The sequence below is a fragment of the Drosophila tropicalis genome, unplaced genomic scaffold, assembly GCF_018151085.1.
Source record: "Drosophila tropicalis isolate 14030-0801.00 unplaced genomic scaffold, ASM1815108v1 contig_381, whole genome shotgun sequence".
Taxonomy (NCBI): domain Eukaryota; kingdom Metazoa; phylum Arthropoda; class Insecta; order Diptera; family Drosophilidae; genus Drosophila; species Drosophila tropicalis.
In genome coordinates, this window is record NW_027172842.1 from 423,002 (window position 1) to 438,868 (window position 15,867).

Consider the following 15,867-nt stretch of genomic DNA (forward strand, 5'->3'; position numbering starts at 1 on the left):
AATAAAGTTTTTATTTAAAGTAACTTTACAGTTACATACAACTTAATGGTAACTGAAAGATTATGACTGAGTGGATTCCGCGGAGCTAAAGCGAAGTTACCGGATGGTTTGAACTTAGGCTTAAGGCTGACTTTCTATGATTTGATTATGTTGGATGAAGGCTTGGATAATTGACGTCGTCGCAGGCGGCGGCGTTGGCGTTGGCTGAGTCCATTAGTCCACTAAGTGCGTGGGACCATTCTTTGTTTACAGAAGTGTTCAGGACCATTCTTTGTTTATTGCCGAAATTTGTGGAGTGGTTTTGGGTATCAGGCGATCCTAGCGATCGGACTGTTATTTGAGACAGGCGATCATGCGACAAATGGGCATGTGACAACTGAGTGGGGTTGACCGATGGGTATTGCATGTGATTACGAAATAGGGTCGGCCAATGAGCATGCGGTTAATGGGCTCGTGTTGACGGACTTGGGTTTATGTCTTCCTTGTTATGAGTACTTAACTCCTTGTTATGATAGAAGTGCTTAACTCCTCCCCCCTTTAAGTGCGGACGTCCTCGGTCGCAACAACATATTGAACTGGCGCGATTGAGACTTCCATTGGTGGACCATGGTTGCCTGTTCCGTGGCTGCAGAATTTTTTGATGATGCAATATGTTATCATTGCAGCTGCCAGAAGGGTTAGAATAAACCAGTTTGACGAAGACATAATCAAGTTGTTTCTTTGGATTCTCTCCAGATTATTAGTATTATTGATGTGTAGTTCCTTGATCATTTCCAGTGATAACCTTTCACCTCTTTGCTGCTTATCTGATAGTAATTGCAACAGCGGCGGTCGAACCTCGACTTCAAAGCGTGTCTTCACAATATACCACGAGTCTTCTATAATGACTGTCGCGTTTTCCGCTTGAATTATGAAGGTGCCTTCTAGGGTAATATTTTCTCCATTGATGTTGATGTCCCCTTGAAATTGGTTCAGCAGCAAGGTACCGGGCGTTATTTCTGAATGGGATTTTACGTGCTGGTTGTTGATGACCTTACATTGTGGATTCCTTCTTTGCAAGTAGGCTTCTACACATTTACTGTTTTCTAAATTAGTCAGATCTTCCAGTTTACAGATTGTCTTACCATTATGAATTTTACATTTATGCTTATTGATTAACCCGAAGTATTTCTTGTTGCATTTCATGATATTCTCATAGTCTATATCTTCTATAAATTTTTGATATTTAACTGGTATTGCAAGGATTTGTTTACAAATTTCATTAATTACTCTGGGTAGGCTAACAATATAAAGGAGTGATTTACCGTCTGAGGCTATGCTGACCTCGGCAAACGCTATTAGTTCTTCAATGTTTACAAATGTTAGGCTCTCTTCTTTAATTGTGTCAATAAAATCTATTTCGGCAGAGGACAGTATTAATGAGTTTACGGTATTGGTCTTAGCCCAATCAATTGCGTAAATGATATTTGTTATTTCTTCTCTTAAAAGACTCAATTTAAATTTGGTTATTTCAATTTCTTTTGACTTATTATTGCATTCGGGTTTACCTCTAATTAATAGGGTATTAGTTATCTTAATTAAATCGTTTATCTTATTTTCTATTAGATTATTAATTATGACCTGCCGATTATTGTTTTCCAATTGTTCATTGATCTTATCTACCACAACAATATGATCCTCGTGATCAGGTGTGCTCGCTAACCATTTCCAAGCCGTGCCAAGTATATCAAGCGATCTTTTGTTTCTGAATTTCATCGGCTGAAGCCTCCTCAATTCGTTCTGTATCCGAGTTATCTCATAGGCCAAAAAAGGTTGATACGGACTAAGGTTTGTCGAATTCTTGACGACTTCTTTTTGAACGGATATGGCCATTTGATATTTTTCTAATTCGATGACGTGAATGATTTTAAAAGTTCCGTTCTGGCGCGCGGCTAACCCGGTTTCCAACATGACCACTCTTGACTTAGTATAGTCTAGTATGGTTGTGTGACCCCAGCAAAGTGGTAACATGAGCAATCTGTCGGAAGAGGATGTTTATCAATACTTCAAGTGGTTTTTATGAACTATCCTGCCTGACCTGGTTTTAATCTTGGTATTAAGATCTTCGGCTACTATTTCTTTTTTATATCTAGACGATAGTTTCGAGCCTAGCCGTTTATTAATCCTAACGTAGATGATTTCACCTGGATCGTAGATTTTGACGGGTTTTTTTTGTTTTATTTTGGTACCCTAGGCCCTTATTTTGCTTCTTTAAAATGGTTTCTGAAATCTTTTCCCTTTCAAGTGATAATTTTTCTGGAGTATGGGTAAAATTTGTTCCAAAAAATGCTTCTATTGGCTTTTTGTTGGTGGTACTGTGGATGGTTTTATTGTACTCGTCCACGGCTTTGAATATTAAATCCTCGAATTCCATTTCGGGGGTGCTCTAGCTTCAAGCATCTCATTATTTCTGTATATGTTGAATGACGAAGTATACGGTGGAGTAGTGTGGACTTGTATACCTAACTGATTATTCAAAAGAAATTTTATTGATGCAGAATTTAAAGCCTTTTCGTTATCCATCACCACGGTTTTTGTCATACCGAAGGCTATTAACAACTCACGTAAGGGTACTTTAAGGTGTTCTGCTGCTTTACGAGTTTAACTTACGCGTATTTAGAAAATTTGTCTATTGCGGTTAAAATAATCTTACTTTGGGTGGAATAAACATTTATATGAATAATTTCACCTGGATATGTCGGAATAGGGGTTGGTTGTATTTCTTGATTCGGAGGGTGTCTTTGGTATTTAAAGAGTTTGCACGTTTGGCAAGAGTTTACTATTGCTTCTACCTTTTCTTCATACCGAAAAAAAAAATATTCAGATAAAATTTGTTTTTTATTTTCAACGAAATTTCTATGTGCTCTAAGGTGTTCTCTTATTATGATATCTTGTTGTTGAATCTGATCATGGACATCTATAGTTTAAATATGTGTGAATCTTGCCTTATAATTCCTAAAATGCTCCGGAAATATTTGTTGAATTTTTCCCATGATACTTTCGGAAGTGAAAATACCATTTACTATTCTAGGATCCATTTTTTCTCTCAAGATGATTACAAGATCTTCTTCGGAATAATGGCTTCTCACTATTGTATGTCTGTGATATCTAGGGAACGGTATTTCAAAGTGGATTCGTTATCACCAGTGAGGATAAACAATTGGTTTTTAAAGACATTGATGGGGATTTCCATTGCTGGAATGAGTTCAAGACCTGAGCTTTCATCACTATGGACTGTAGCTGACGTACTGCTAGCATTTATGCTGGTAGGGTTTCTAGAGAGTGCGTCTGCTACCACATTTGAGCTACCCGGTTTATATTTCAACTCGTAGTTATATGCCTCCAGGTAACTTTTCAATTTCTTCAGCTTTGTGTTGTTATTTTTCGGACTGAGAGCATAAGTGAGAGTCTGGTGGTCAGTGTAAATGATCACCTTGGATTTGCCGTATACATACATCCTTAACTTATCCAATGCCCATACTATTGCTAGCATTTCTCTTTCATTTGTAGCATAATTTTCTTCGGCCTTGGATAACGCACGGGAAAGAAATGTAATGGGTCTACCGTTCTGTTCTAGAGAAGCTCTTAATGCAAAGTTTAAGGCATCAGTGGTTAGATGGAACTCTTGTTTAAAAACAGGGTATGCTAACATCACGTCTTGTGATACTTATGCATTTTTTACTTTCTCAAAGGCATCGAGTTCGGCTTCAACGAATCGGATTTCGATCTTGCTTGAGACATTCTTTTTAGCTCTGCCATGTTCTCCTCTCAATAACGCTGTCAAGGGTCTAGCTAACTTAGCAATATCTTTGATAAATCCTCTGTAATAACTAGCTAATCCCAGGAAGGACCTTAGTTGTTTTAGGTTCTTTGGTATGGGGAACTTTTTTAATGGCTTGAATTTTCTCTGGATTGGTTTTAACTCCTTCCCTTGAGATAACTACGCCTAGGAAGTCAACACTGTGTCTTAGGAATTTGCATTTATCTACTTGGACCTTCATATTTGCTTTGGACAAGGTAGAAAATAGTAGAGCTAGATGTCGGAAATGCTCTTCCTCGTATTTACTGAATATTATTATATCATCAATGTAGACATAGCAAATATTTCCGATGAGGTCTCTCAAGATGTCATCGAGAGCTCTTTGGAATATTGATGGGGAATTTTTTAGAACTCGTATTTCCCTCCATTTACAGAAAATGCCGTTATTTCAATATCAGATTTCTTAATGGAAATCTAATGAAATCCGCTCTTTAGATCGAGGACAGAGAAATACTTATTGTTGCCCAACTGCGCAACCATTTCTCCGATTTCGGGGATAGGATACTTATCCGAAACTGTAACTGCATTGAGCTTTCTGTAATCAATGACCATCCTATATTTCTTATTCCCAAGGCTGTCGCTCTTTTTAGGGACTATCCATACAGGGAAATTATAGGGCGACCGTGAGGGTCGTATTATACCGTCTCGTAGTAGTTCTTGTAGCTGGTCTTCTACTACTTCTTTGAGAGAAGCTGGGTACGGGTAATGTTTGGTGTAGACTGGAGTGTCTGTTGTCGTTCGGATTTCTCCTTGGACATTAGTAGCATAAGTCAACTTTTTATTTGGGTCTGCGAAAAACGATTCGTACTCCTCTTGGAGTGCCTTTAACCCGAGTTTCTGCTGATTGGTGAACTCATCTGATTTGATTGTATGGACCTGATGAGCTCGCATTTGCTTTACTTTAACAACGTAAGAGTTGTTGACATATAATAGATCTTTCCCTACATCAATGATGGCGTTTAATTCTCTTAGTGTGTCATTACCTAGAATCCCATGGAACGGATTTAAATTAGGTAATAAGAAGAAAGTTATAGGTTTGTTGGGTTCGTTAAATAAGCCCAAATGGATATGGCTGGTGATCAGAATGCGACCACTTACGGTGTTCGCGTAAAACTTGTGTTCATTCGTTTTGACGTTTTTGGCTATTTCTGGTTGGACATAGTTTTTGTTGGAGCCGGTATCTACTAAGAAATTGTATGCGGTTCCGTCTTTGTGCCGGACAACAAAGTACGGCAAAGAGGAACACTTCAACCTAAAAAGTTAACGGTGTCCTCGATTTGTGGCTGTTGAGGCTCCTGTGATTGTGATCTGGTTTCCTCTTTATTCTGCTGGACTAACTCTGAGTTGTCCCCTTGTGAGGTAAAATATTCCTCCTGCTGTTGATATTCACTAACCTCAAAGCATGGGACTAATTCGAAAAGGTCTTCTTGGCCTTGGTAAGCAGCCTGATAATCGGACATATCGGAGTAATGCTCTTCTTGAGGCGGTATGGTGATACATTGTTCACCTGACATACCGGTTTCGATATGGGATTGCCTCTGGACTTTATTGGGAAAATTTCCGGTGGACTGGTTGCCTCTTTTGAATTTGACTGGTTGCCTCAAATTGTTGTGGTGAATTAACGTTTGGCTTGCTCAAGTAGTCAACTTTTTTTGTTAAAATAGAGCCGTCGACATCCATAGGAGTTGGTGCCGGCTGAGGCTTCGGGGCAAATGGCCTCGGTGGTGCATTGAAAAACATGGGGTTTTCCGTTTGAGGGAATTCATTTTGGGGAATGAACACGTTTTGCATTGGTTTTTGATTATAAAAGTTGTTGTTATTATAAGGTTTGGTTGGAATTGCCGGTATGTATGATTGTTGAGGTTGCAAGTTATTTTTTGCATAATGCAGGGTTTTTGGTCCTACTGGTGGACGAGTGTCACGATGGCTGATAATGTTCCTAGCCCTTTTATTGTCCAACATCTCGCACAATTACAATGCATGCCTCAGATCTCTGGGTTGAGCTAAGCTCATTCTGTCTAAGAGTTCTCCGTTAAGACCTCTGATGAAGGTATCTAGAGCCCTATCTCTGACCTGTTTTGCCATGGCTTCCATAGTCTTGGGAGTATAACCCAGTGTTTCGATTTGGTCTAGTATTAAAGACATCTGTTGGTAAACGGCGAAGTAAAATTGATGAACGGATGCGCCTTTCTGGGTCATGGTGAATAGCTGATATTCTAAAGTGCTTAAATCTCGTTTGTCTGAGTACTCAGATAACAGACACTGCGAGATTGCACCCCAATGTAATGCGGGGCGATATACTTTCAACAGTGTATTTGCATGGCCTGTAATTTTGCCTCGAATGGTCACAAGAATTGCAAAGTATTTGGGTGTTCCCTGAATGGGGGCGTACAATTCCATCAAACGTGTGGCGGAAGCAAACCATGTTGAGAATTCTTCACGACACATGAGAATTTGTCAAGATTTTTTACGATATCTGGCACTTTGTCTAATTCATGCCAGTTATCCTGGACACTAGCTGTCTGGTCCCTAAAGGGAATATGTCCTGGCTGAGAATAATTTAATTGCTTCACTATTTCCTGTAGCTGAGATGACAAAATTGTTTGGATAGCTACATCTAATCCTTGTATCGACAGTGCCTCTATTCTATTTACGGCTGCTGCACCTGAGGTGGATGCTGTCGGAGCATCGGAAGCTGCTGCCTGACTACCACCCTGCTGGAGGACTGCTGCTTTAACCCAGTTGTCATTAGTCATTTTGAAAAAAATATTTTGAACCAGGTTTCCTTCAAGGAAATAAGTGTTACGATATCGCGAATATTATGACGTCACGAAAGATATAATACCGCGAAAATTGGATTTTAGTTTATATTGACAAAGGTATAGCGGTATCTCCGCTAATCTTGGGTGGAAATGGTTTTTGGTACTTAGATACTTAGTTTGTGGTATTATGCAAATTTTTCAATATTAAATGATTATTCTCTTTTTTTTACAAAAATATTTTTTAAATACTTAGTTTGTGGTATTATGCAAATTTTTCAATATTAAATGATTATTCTCTTTTTTTTTTAATATTTTTTTTTTTTTTTTTTTAAGATTTTGAATTATTTTTCTCTCCCTTTTTTTGGGATTACTTATTTCTAGTTTCTTTTTCAATTTTTGATTCTTTTTTCTTGAGTGAGAAAAAAATTTAATTAAGGATTTTTTAAATATTTTAGCTTGTGTTTTGCTTTTTTCTTTTTAAATTTAAACTTTTGGTTTTGGTTCACAAATTTTTTCTCACTGTGTTTACACAAATTTTTTTTCTTGTTTTGATTTTCTTTCACCTAGAATTATTTTGCTTAACTTACATTATTAATAACATCTTCGGTGCTTGTACTGATCGGCTTGTAGGAGGGCTCGCTTTTCCAACGTTGAAGGTACTAACGCTCCTGGGCAAACACGTTTGGGTTTTCAGTTTTCCTCTGAACGGATCTTGGAGGAAATCGCAGCGATAAATTTGACCCTGTCTGATTCTTCGTGTAGTTCAATATAGTGTTTTTATTTCGTTGACACTTTAAGGCATTTAACGCGTTTTCTCGGTCACGAACACTGGTATCTTTCACTAACACTCGATCAAGTTTTATTTGGCAGGGTCCCTGGACGGGCGCCAATTAAACACTTCCTTCACTCACGGTATAAAAAAATAATGTTTTATTTAAAGTCACTTTACAATTACATACAACTTAATGGTAACTGAAAGATTCTGACTGAGTGAATTCCGCGGAGCTAAAGCGAAGTTACCGGATGGTTTGAACTTAGGCTTAAGGCTGACTTTCTATGATTTGATTATGTTGGATGAAGGCTTGGATAATTGACGTCGTCGCAGGCGGCGGCGTTGGCGTTGGCTGAGTCCATTAGTCCACTAAGTGCGTGGGACCATTCTTTGTTTACACAAGTGTTCAGGACCATTCTTTGTTTATTGCCGAAATTTGTGGAGTGGTTCTGGGTATCAGGCTTGTTGTTTATCCTAGCGATCGGACTGTTACTTGGGATAGGCGATCATGCGACAAATTGGCATGTGACGATTGAGTGGGGTGGCTTGTTGTTTATCCTAGCGATCGGACTGTTATTTGAGACAGGCGATCATGCGACAAATGGGCATGTGACAACTGAGTGGGGTTGACCGATGGGTATTGCATGTGATTACGAAATAGGGTCGGCCAATGAGCATGCGGTTAATGGGCATGTGTTGACGGACTTGGGTTTACGTCTTCCTTGTTATGGTATGAGTACTTAACTCCTTGTTATAATAGAAGTGCTTAACATATATCCCTGGAAATTTTAAAGAAGTCATTCCAAATTCCGTTAAAGAATTGCTATATAAAATTCCTCAAGAATGATGTTTGATTTTAATAATATCTTAATAGCAAGTAAAGGTTTAATCATTAATTTATTATTCCAAGATATCCTTTAAATAATTGTAAGTTCTACAACAACAGTTAAAGTAATTAATAAATAAATAATTAATAAAGTTTGTTGGAAATCTAAAGTTTTGATTTTGATATGAACTTAAATTAAAAATTGGTTCTGTTTCATTCTTAAAGAAAAAAGTGGTTTAAAAGTTTTGTGGAAGCTAAAGAATAATTTATATTCATAAGAATAAATATAATTATAGAATTCAGAAGTAATTGAAGAATATCAAGAGACAGTTTATTAAAAATATTAATTTTACGGGTTACTGAAAAAGAAATTGTTTTCTTGTTGTTTTAAAAGAAAAATGTTCTAATAGAAAAAATTGTTTTTAGTTTTAGGATTTTTAATTGCTAATCGAAAACATTTACTTTCAATATCATCGAGCTGGTTTAATGTTAAATTTTTATTTAACAAATAATTTACTCTCTTTTTGTATTTTATGAGTTTTTTACCAAGTCTATGTATATCATTTATGATTACCTAAGACTCATGTTGATCTGAACTGCTTCTGGGCCAATAATTATAGCTGATATTACGTTAAAGCTAGGAGGGTATGGTTTACTTCCTATTTACAATTAATAAACTTCAAATATGGATTCATTTAAATAAGAATTAGATTTGATAAATTAGCTTTGAATAAATTTGTTTGTTTACCTCAAACAAATTAAGTAGCGCATAAAGGAATTGTATTGCGGTTTTATTAATAATGAGATATTGAGGGTTAAGAAGCTCTTAAACTTTGATAATTGGTCATGGATTTTGTTCATCTGGGTTATTCTCTAATAAATCTTTCTAATATATCTTCTACTGTTACGAAAAAAATGTATTAAGAGAAATATATTTTGTAATTATATTAAAATTTGTTTAGAAAATATCAAAGAAGCCTTCTTTGGCAATGCCGAAGTTTATATACCTTTGCAGTCCTTGGCAATAATATATTTAGATGTTGAAAATTCTTTTTCTTCAAAAAAAAAAAAAAAATTCGGAAAGTGGTTAAAATATCTCGAAACGCAATCGCCGGCGATAGATGGAAAGGCGGATCAAAAGAATACTGCCTAATAGCCACACTAGACGTTAAAAATGCTTTCAACTCGGCAAGATTGTCCTGCATATTAGAGTCTCTGCATAACTATAGAGTCCCGCCGTACCTGTTGAAGGTAGTCAGCAGCTACCTCAATAACAGATGGTTGCATGCGGACACCTATGATGGAGGTAAACTTTATAGCATTACCGGAGGAGTTCCACAGGGCTCTGTCATGGGGCCGCTACTCTGGAATGTAATGTACAACGGAGTGCTAAACCTGAATATGCCTGAAGGAGTTGAGATCATTGGCTTTGCCGACGACATCGCCTTAGTTTGCGTGGCGAAACATTTAAACGAAGTGGAAGCTGTTTGCTCGAACGCGATATTTCGAGTTCAGCAGTGGTTGGACACAATGGGCCTTCGCTTGGCCGAACATAAAACTGAGGCAGCGCTCGTCAGCAGTCGGAAGAAAGAAGAGACTGCAACAATCCAGGCCGGCACCGCGCAAATAACCAGCAAAAGCTCAATAAAGTACCTTGGCATACTTATCGATTCCAGGTTAACATTCAAAGACCACCTTAATGAATCAGCAAAGAAAGCGAGGGCTACCAGCGCAGCCTTATTGCGCCTAATGTGCAACACAAAGAGTCCCACACAGAGCCGCAGACTGCTCCACGGGGTCACAAAGGCCATAATGCTTTACGGCGCTCCGGTCTGGGCCGAGGCCATGGCCACAAAATCTTATGCACGGGAGATGGAATCCGTCTATAGACTCAGTGCGCTCAGAGTCTGCTCCGGTTTCCGCACGATTTCTGGAATAGCTGCTATGGTGCTAGCAGGCACAATTCCTATCCGACTCCTAGCAGACGAGACCAAGCAACTGTTCAGCAAACTAAAGGACCCGAGCATTACTCAAACCGAAAGGGTTGCAATCCGCAAGAGGGAGCGGAGCATACGTATTTCTAGATGGCAGGTGATGTGGGACGAGTCTGAAAAAGGCAGATGGACTCACAGACTTATCCCAAAGCTTAAAGCATGGCTGAATAGGGAAGTCAACTTCAGCCTGACACAGCTACTGAGCGGACACGGTTGCTTTCGGAGTTACCTTCACAGATTCCGACATGCTGCAAGCCAGCGTGTCCATGGTGCAACAACGGTGATGAAGAGACTGCTGAACACATTCTGTTCAGTTGTGGCCGCTTCGACACTCACAGAAGAAATCTGCAAGTGGTACTCGGAGTGCATGCGACAGCAACAAATCTGGTACCGCCGAAGGCAAATTGGGATGCCTTCAACAAATTCGCAGCGGTCACCATGGCCGAACTGCGCTTCGAAGAACAACTGGCAAACAGAACCTGATAAGAGGATGTGCGGTAGAGGCAAGATCGTGTGAAGCAATACCCCCGCTGGCAGTCCCACACGCTTTTCCCTCTCCACAACTTCATATCTTCCTAAATCTTTTGTAAATTCTTCTTTCTATCCTTTCTTAAATAAATGAATTAAAAAAGAAAGATGTGTGTACGCATGGGTTTTAAGGCCAAGTGTGTACAAACATTTGAATATGTATGTATGTACGCATACGTATTCAATAGTAATGATAACATACATAAATATGTACATATGTACATATGAATGCATTTACATGGTTGTATATACATACATACATGCATGCGTTTTCAAAGCTAAATGAGAAAAATGTACGTTACATACATACATAGGTACATATAATAAAGTTATACATATACATAAAGTTTCACGTTCATATATGTACATATGTACATACATACATACATATATTCTAAAAAATTTGTTAACATAATTATTATACAAAATATACATAAGTACAGATGATATATTTATGTACAATGTATATATGCATATGTATGTACATATTTATAATAAAAACATATAATTAAAAAAAAAAAAAAAAATATTCGACGACATCTACATCATTTGAACCACGGGCCAGGTGCAGGGGAGGCCAACACACACCTTCAAAACTACAGTGGCATGTAGAAGTTAATGGATAAATTATCGTTTTATTGCGCTACAAGAAAAAAAATCTGTCGCGCTGCAGATCTGATGTCTGACGATTTTTAAAAATAATTTCCTACTGCGACGTGCCTAAGAGAGCTTCGCTCTAAAAATTCAACCTAATAGCTTTAAAGATAGCTAATTGTAAGTAAAACGCTTACGCACGGATGGACAGCCGGACATGGCTGTGTCGACTAAGCTTTTCGTGCTGATCAAGAATATATATACATTATGGTGTCGTATATAAACGTTTTTCTCCTTTATAGGTAAGTAGAGAGTAACTATAGCAAGGGTATACAAACATCGGCTCCCGCAATGTTAGCCCCACCTTTTGGGTTTTACTTTTTTTGCAACATTATGATTCTCAAGTTGGTATTCCATTCATGGTGGTTATAAAGAGCACTTTGCCAGCGATGCCCACCGGCGGTCGTACGCCTCAGCAGTGTCACGGGTTGATCGCACTCCCAACTAATTGCGACATGTTGGAAAAAATTGTTGCCAAATAGAAGAAGAAGAGAAGCGCATAAATGAGTGCGCGCCCGCTGTCCGTTTGACGTTTGGTTCCTTTCCTGCTTAGAGCTGGCAGGGGAGGTATTGTATTCAACAAACTAAACTGCTGTTGTGGTCAAAAGGGGGGAAAAATAAAAAAACCTTTCCTAATTGATCGCCACTTTTTGCAATCGAACATATTTGAACAAATTTAAGTGTGTCAACAAAGAACATTTGTTTATAAACTTCGGCTATGCCGAAGACTGCCCTTGCAGTCCTTAGCAACAATATTTTTACAGGTTCAACTGCAACTCAATTCATCAATACACAAACAAAACATTCAAATTATTACTCTTTTTACTACAATTTTTATACCATACACCCATAGGGTGAAATGGTATATTAAAGTCGAGCTAGAGCCACCAAATTTGGTATGTATACTCGTGTAGTATGTAAATTCCCCCAGGAATCACATAAAACTTCTTTCTTAAAAAGTATAACAGCTAATGACATCAAATTTGGTTTATATACTCGTTTAGTTAGCGCGCAGAAACTAATTGCTTAAACTTTTTGCCACGCCCCCCTTCCGCCACCAGAATTTACATAAAACTGATTTTCTTAAAAACTTTGACAGCTACCGACATCAAATTTGGTATGTAGACTAGCTTAATAGACGCGCAGATATTGGCTACTTACAAATTTTGTCACGCACACTTCCGCCCCCGCAAATTAAACAAAACTGATTTTATCAAAAACTAACAAAGCTAAAGTCACCAAATTCGAAAAACCAATTAATCTTATATATTTCTACCAAACTACCAAATTGAAATCGGACTAGAAAGGCCAAAATTGGCCGTTGGCTAGTGGCGGCGCTAGAGTGCTCGTGTGTTTGTAGAGTGAGCGAGATAGTATATGGTATAAGAGCATGATAAAACAATTTAATGGACATGTATGTACATTTAGTTTTCGAAATTTGAAATATTTGTTTCACTTACTTCATTTTTCTTCTTCCCGCATGCCCTAAGCAAACCAACATTGCGTCTAAGTGTGTGTGTGTGTGTGTGTGTGTGGTTTGCTGCTCTGTGCATTTTGTGTAACTTGTGTTCTATTTATCCGATCAGATTAAAAATTCATGTGTTATATGCAATACTGTCCCATTAGTACAACAGTCTTTACAACTGTCTGCTACAGCACATTTCTTCAGCTACCACACTTCTATAGTCCCACTTCAAGGCTCGCTCGAACCACTGACCTGCGCAATACCAACTTTACGATCGAAGATGCAAGACAAGAAGCCGCTCTGATTGCGGATAGCTATGCTGACGAGACATTAATTGGACTTGGCAAAATGCAAACCATTGTCCTATCCGGAAGACCCAGGCCTATAAATAAGGTAAGATCTACGAGGAAACGAATCGGCGAAAACTATAAACTATAGAGCTCTGGAAGACATATTAGTCTGATAGATGAATGTGACAACCGACAAGGGGGACCGCCACTTGAAAGGTTCCGTCGTAATCAAGTTCGATAATATAACCATATTCATCGAGCATAAAGCCTACGTCTCATCTAATCGTCCATTATTGTAGACCATTACGAGTGTCACCTACACTGTAGTAGCGCTTGTAACCGTTTGTATTTAGAAAGAAAACGAAAAAAGAGAGTAGGAATGATTTTTCTTCTTTATAACTAAAACGATATATAAACGTTTTATCCCTAAAAGTGAGCAATATAAGTTTCACAGAGTAACCTGCGTTCACTGCTTTCACTGCTTGTACTGCTTGTATTGTTAGTTAGCGTTATACTAACTAACAGAATGTAGACTAACATTGTATAATTTTGGAAAAAAAATAGGAAATGCGATGTCGAGATTCATTTTTGGTTCAGAAAATTTTCTTTGAATTTTTCAATCCGATTACTTTCTCTTGGGTTTCTTTGTGGCGCCCCCTAGGCTCCTCTAGAGTTGGGATCATGGAAGTTTAGTGGTATTCGTGGCGAAGAGAGGGGTCCAAAGAGGACTAAGGGATAGAGATTTAGCCAAGTATGTCGGCCCCCATGGGAATGACTTTTCTTTTCCAAATCATTTTTAACTAGTGCGGACGCAAAAATTAAAGTCATAGAGAAAACTAATTTTTTTCGGAAAAAGTCCGATCGTGAAATTTGAATTGTGAATTCGAAGCAGTTTTCTTTCTTCAGTGAGTGAAAGTGTTTTATTTCAAAATAAATGCATATGGGCAGTCTGGTGAAGTAGATTGCCGAGAGGAAGCAATATATTCTTTTAATCCGGTGCCAACTCAAATGAATTGGCACCTAGTTCACAGACTAGATGCAATGGTCTAAGCCGGTCAGCCGACTAGAGAAAGGCTTATGAGGGACAAGCCGTCAAAACGGACCGAAGCCCCTGGAGCAGCAAACGCAGAGTATTGGCCAGAAAAGATCTGAGACGGGCATGAAAGAGTAAAACAAACCAGAGGGCCGGGGCTAACTTCGACCGCGTCAAAGTTTGTATACCCTTGCAACTTTTTTGGTAACTCTTTCCTTACCTATTAGCCATCAATGTGGAAGAACGTTTTATCTAAAAAGGCTTATATTTGCGAAAGAATGGCCTACAATCATAGGAAATAACGAAGATATTGATCAAAGTCACTGTTTTCCTCCGATCGTTCCTATGGGAGCTATATGATATAGTCACCCGATCTTTATCAAATTCGGCACAGTCATTAACAGATATATTAAACTAACAACTGTTTAATTTGAAAGCAATCGCGTTAAAAGTAACAAAGTTATTTACAAAAGTCACTGTTTGCGACCGATCGTTCCTATGCGAGCTATATGATATAGTCACCCGATCTTTATCAAATTCGGCACAGTCATTAACAGATATATTAAACTAACAACTGTTTAATTTGAAAGCAATCGCGGTAAAAGTAACGAAGTTATTTACAAAAGTCACTGTTTCCGACCGATCGTTCCTATGGGAGCTATATGATATAGTCATCCGATCTTGATCAAATTTGGCACAGTCGTTTATAAGCGTAATAAACTCTCTAATATTAAGTTTCACGATAATAACATAGAAAATAACGAAGTTATTGAGAAAAGTCACTGTTCGTGACATTGGGGTTTGTATGGGAGCTATATGATATAGTGGTCCGATCCGGCTGAATCCGAGATATACAACGCCTGCAGTATATACAAGCCTATGTGCAAAATTTCAGCTCTGTAGCTCTTACGGTCTAGGAGGAGTTTGCGTTGATCCAGACGGACGGACGGACATGGCTAGTTGAACTCGTCTTGTCGTGCTGATCAAGAATATATACACTTTGTATGGTCGGAGATGCTTCGTTCTATGCGTTGCACACTTCTGACCAAAATTAATATACCCTTTTTGCAAGGGTATAAAAATAAAGAGTATATGATTCTCTAGGCTAGAGGAGAGACTCCGCCCCCCCCCCACGCACTTACCTTGCAAGCAAACTCTGATAAGTAAAAGCTTTTTTTTGTGATAACTATTAACCAGCGGAGCTTTCATATGGGTAGCCGCTTGTCTGGCGTTCCGTTTTGGTTGCTTTATTTGCTGGTGATCGCTGCATAGCCTTCAGCCAAGAAACTAAATATCTTCGCCAGGCCCTAATATTGCATGGGTTAAACTAATGTTGGACGAAAATAATTTATGCCTTTAATTTTTTTTCTAATACTTTTCCCTTAAAGCTAACTTTTAAATTGTAAAATTTTGAGTCTTTGGTGTACTCCAAAGCCAAGTTAATTTTTTTACTTTACTTTTATAATTTCATTTGAAATTTTTTTTTTGGTCATGAGTGGAACTTCGGTGAAAATTTTGGTTCAACCCTTTTTGTTTTTTTTGCACGCCACTGGCGAAAGCTTAGCATGATTTAATTCTCTCTCGAATCAACAACATACTCTCTCCCTATATTTTTACACAATTACAGCGGTCACCAGAAAGATCTTTCTCCGTGGGATGCTTAAGTGAGTACTCTTTTGTTTTA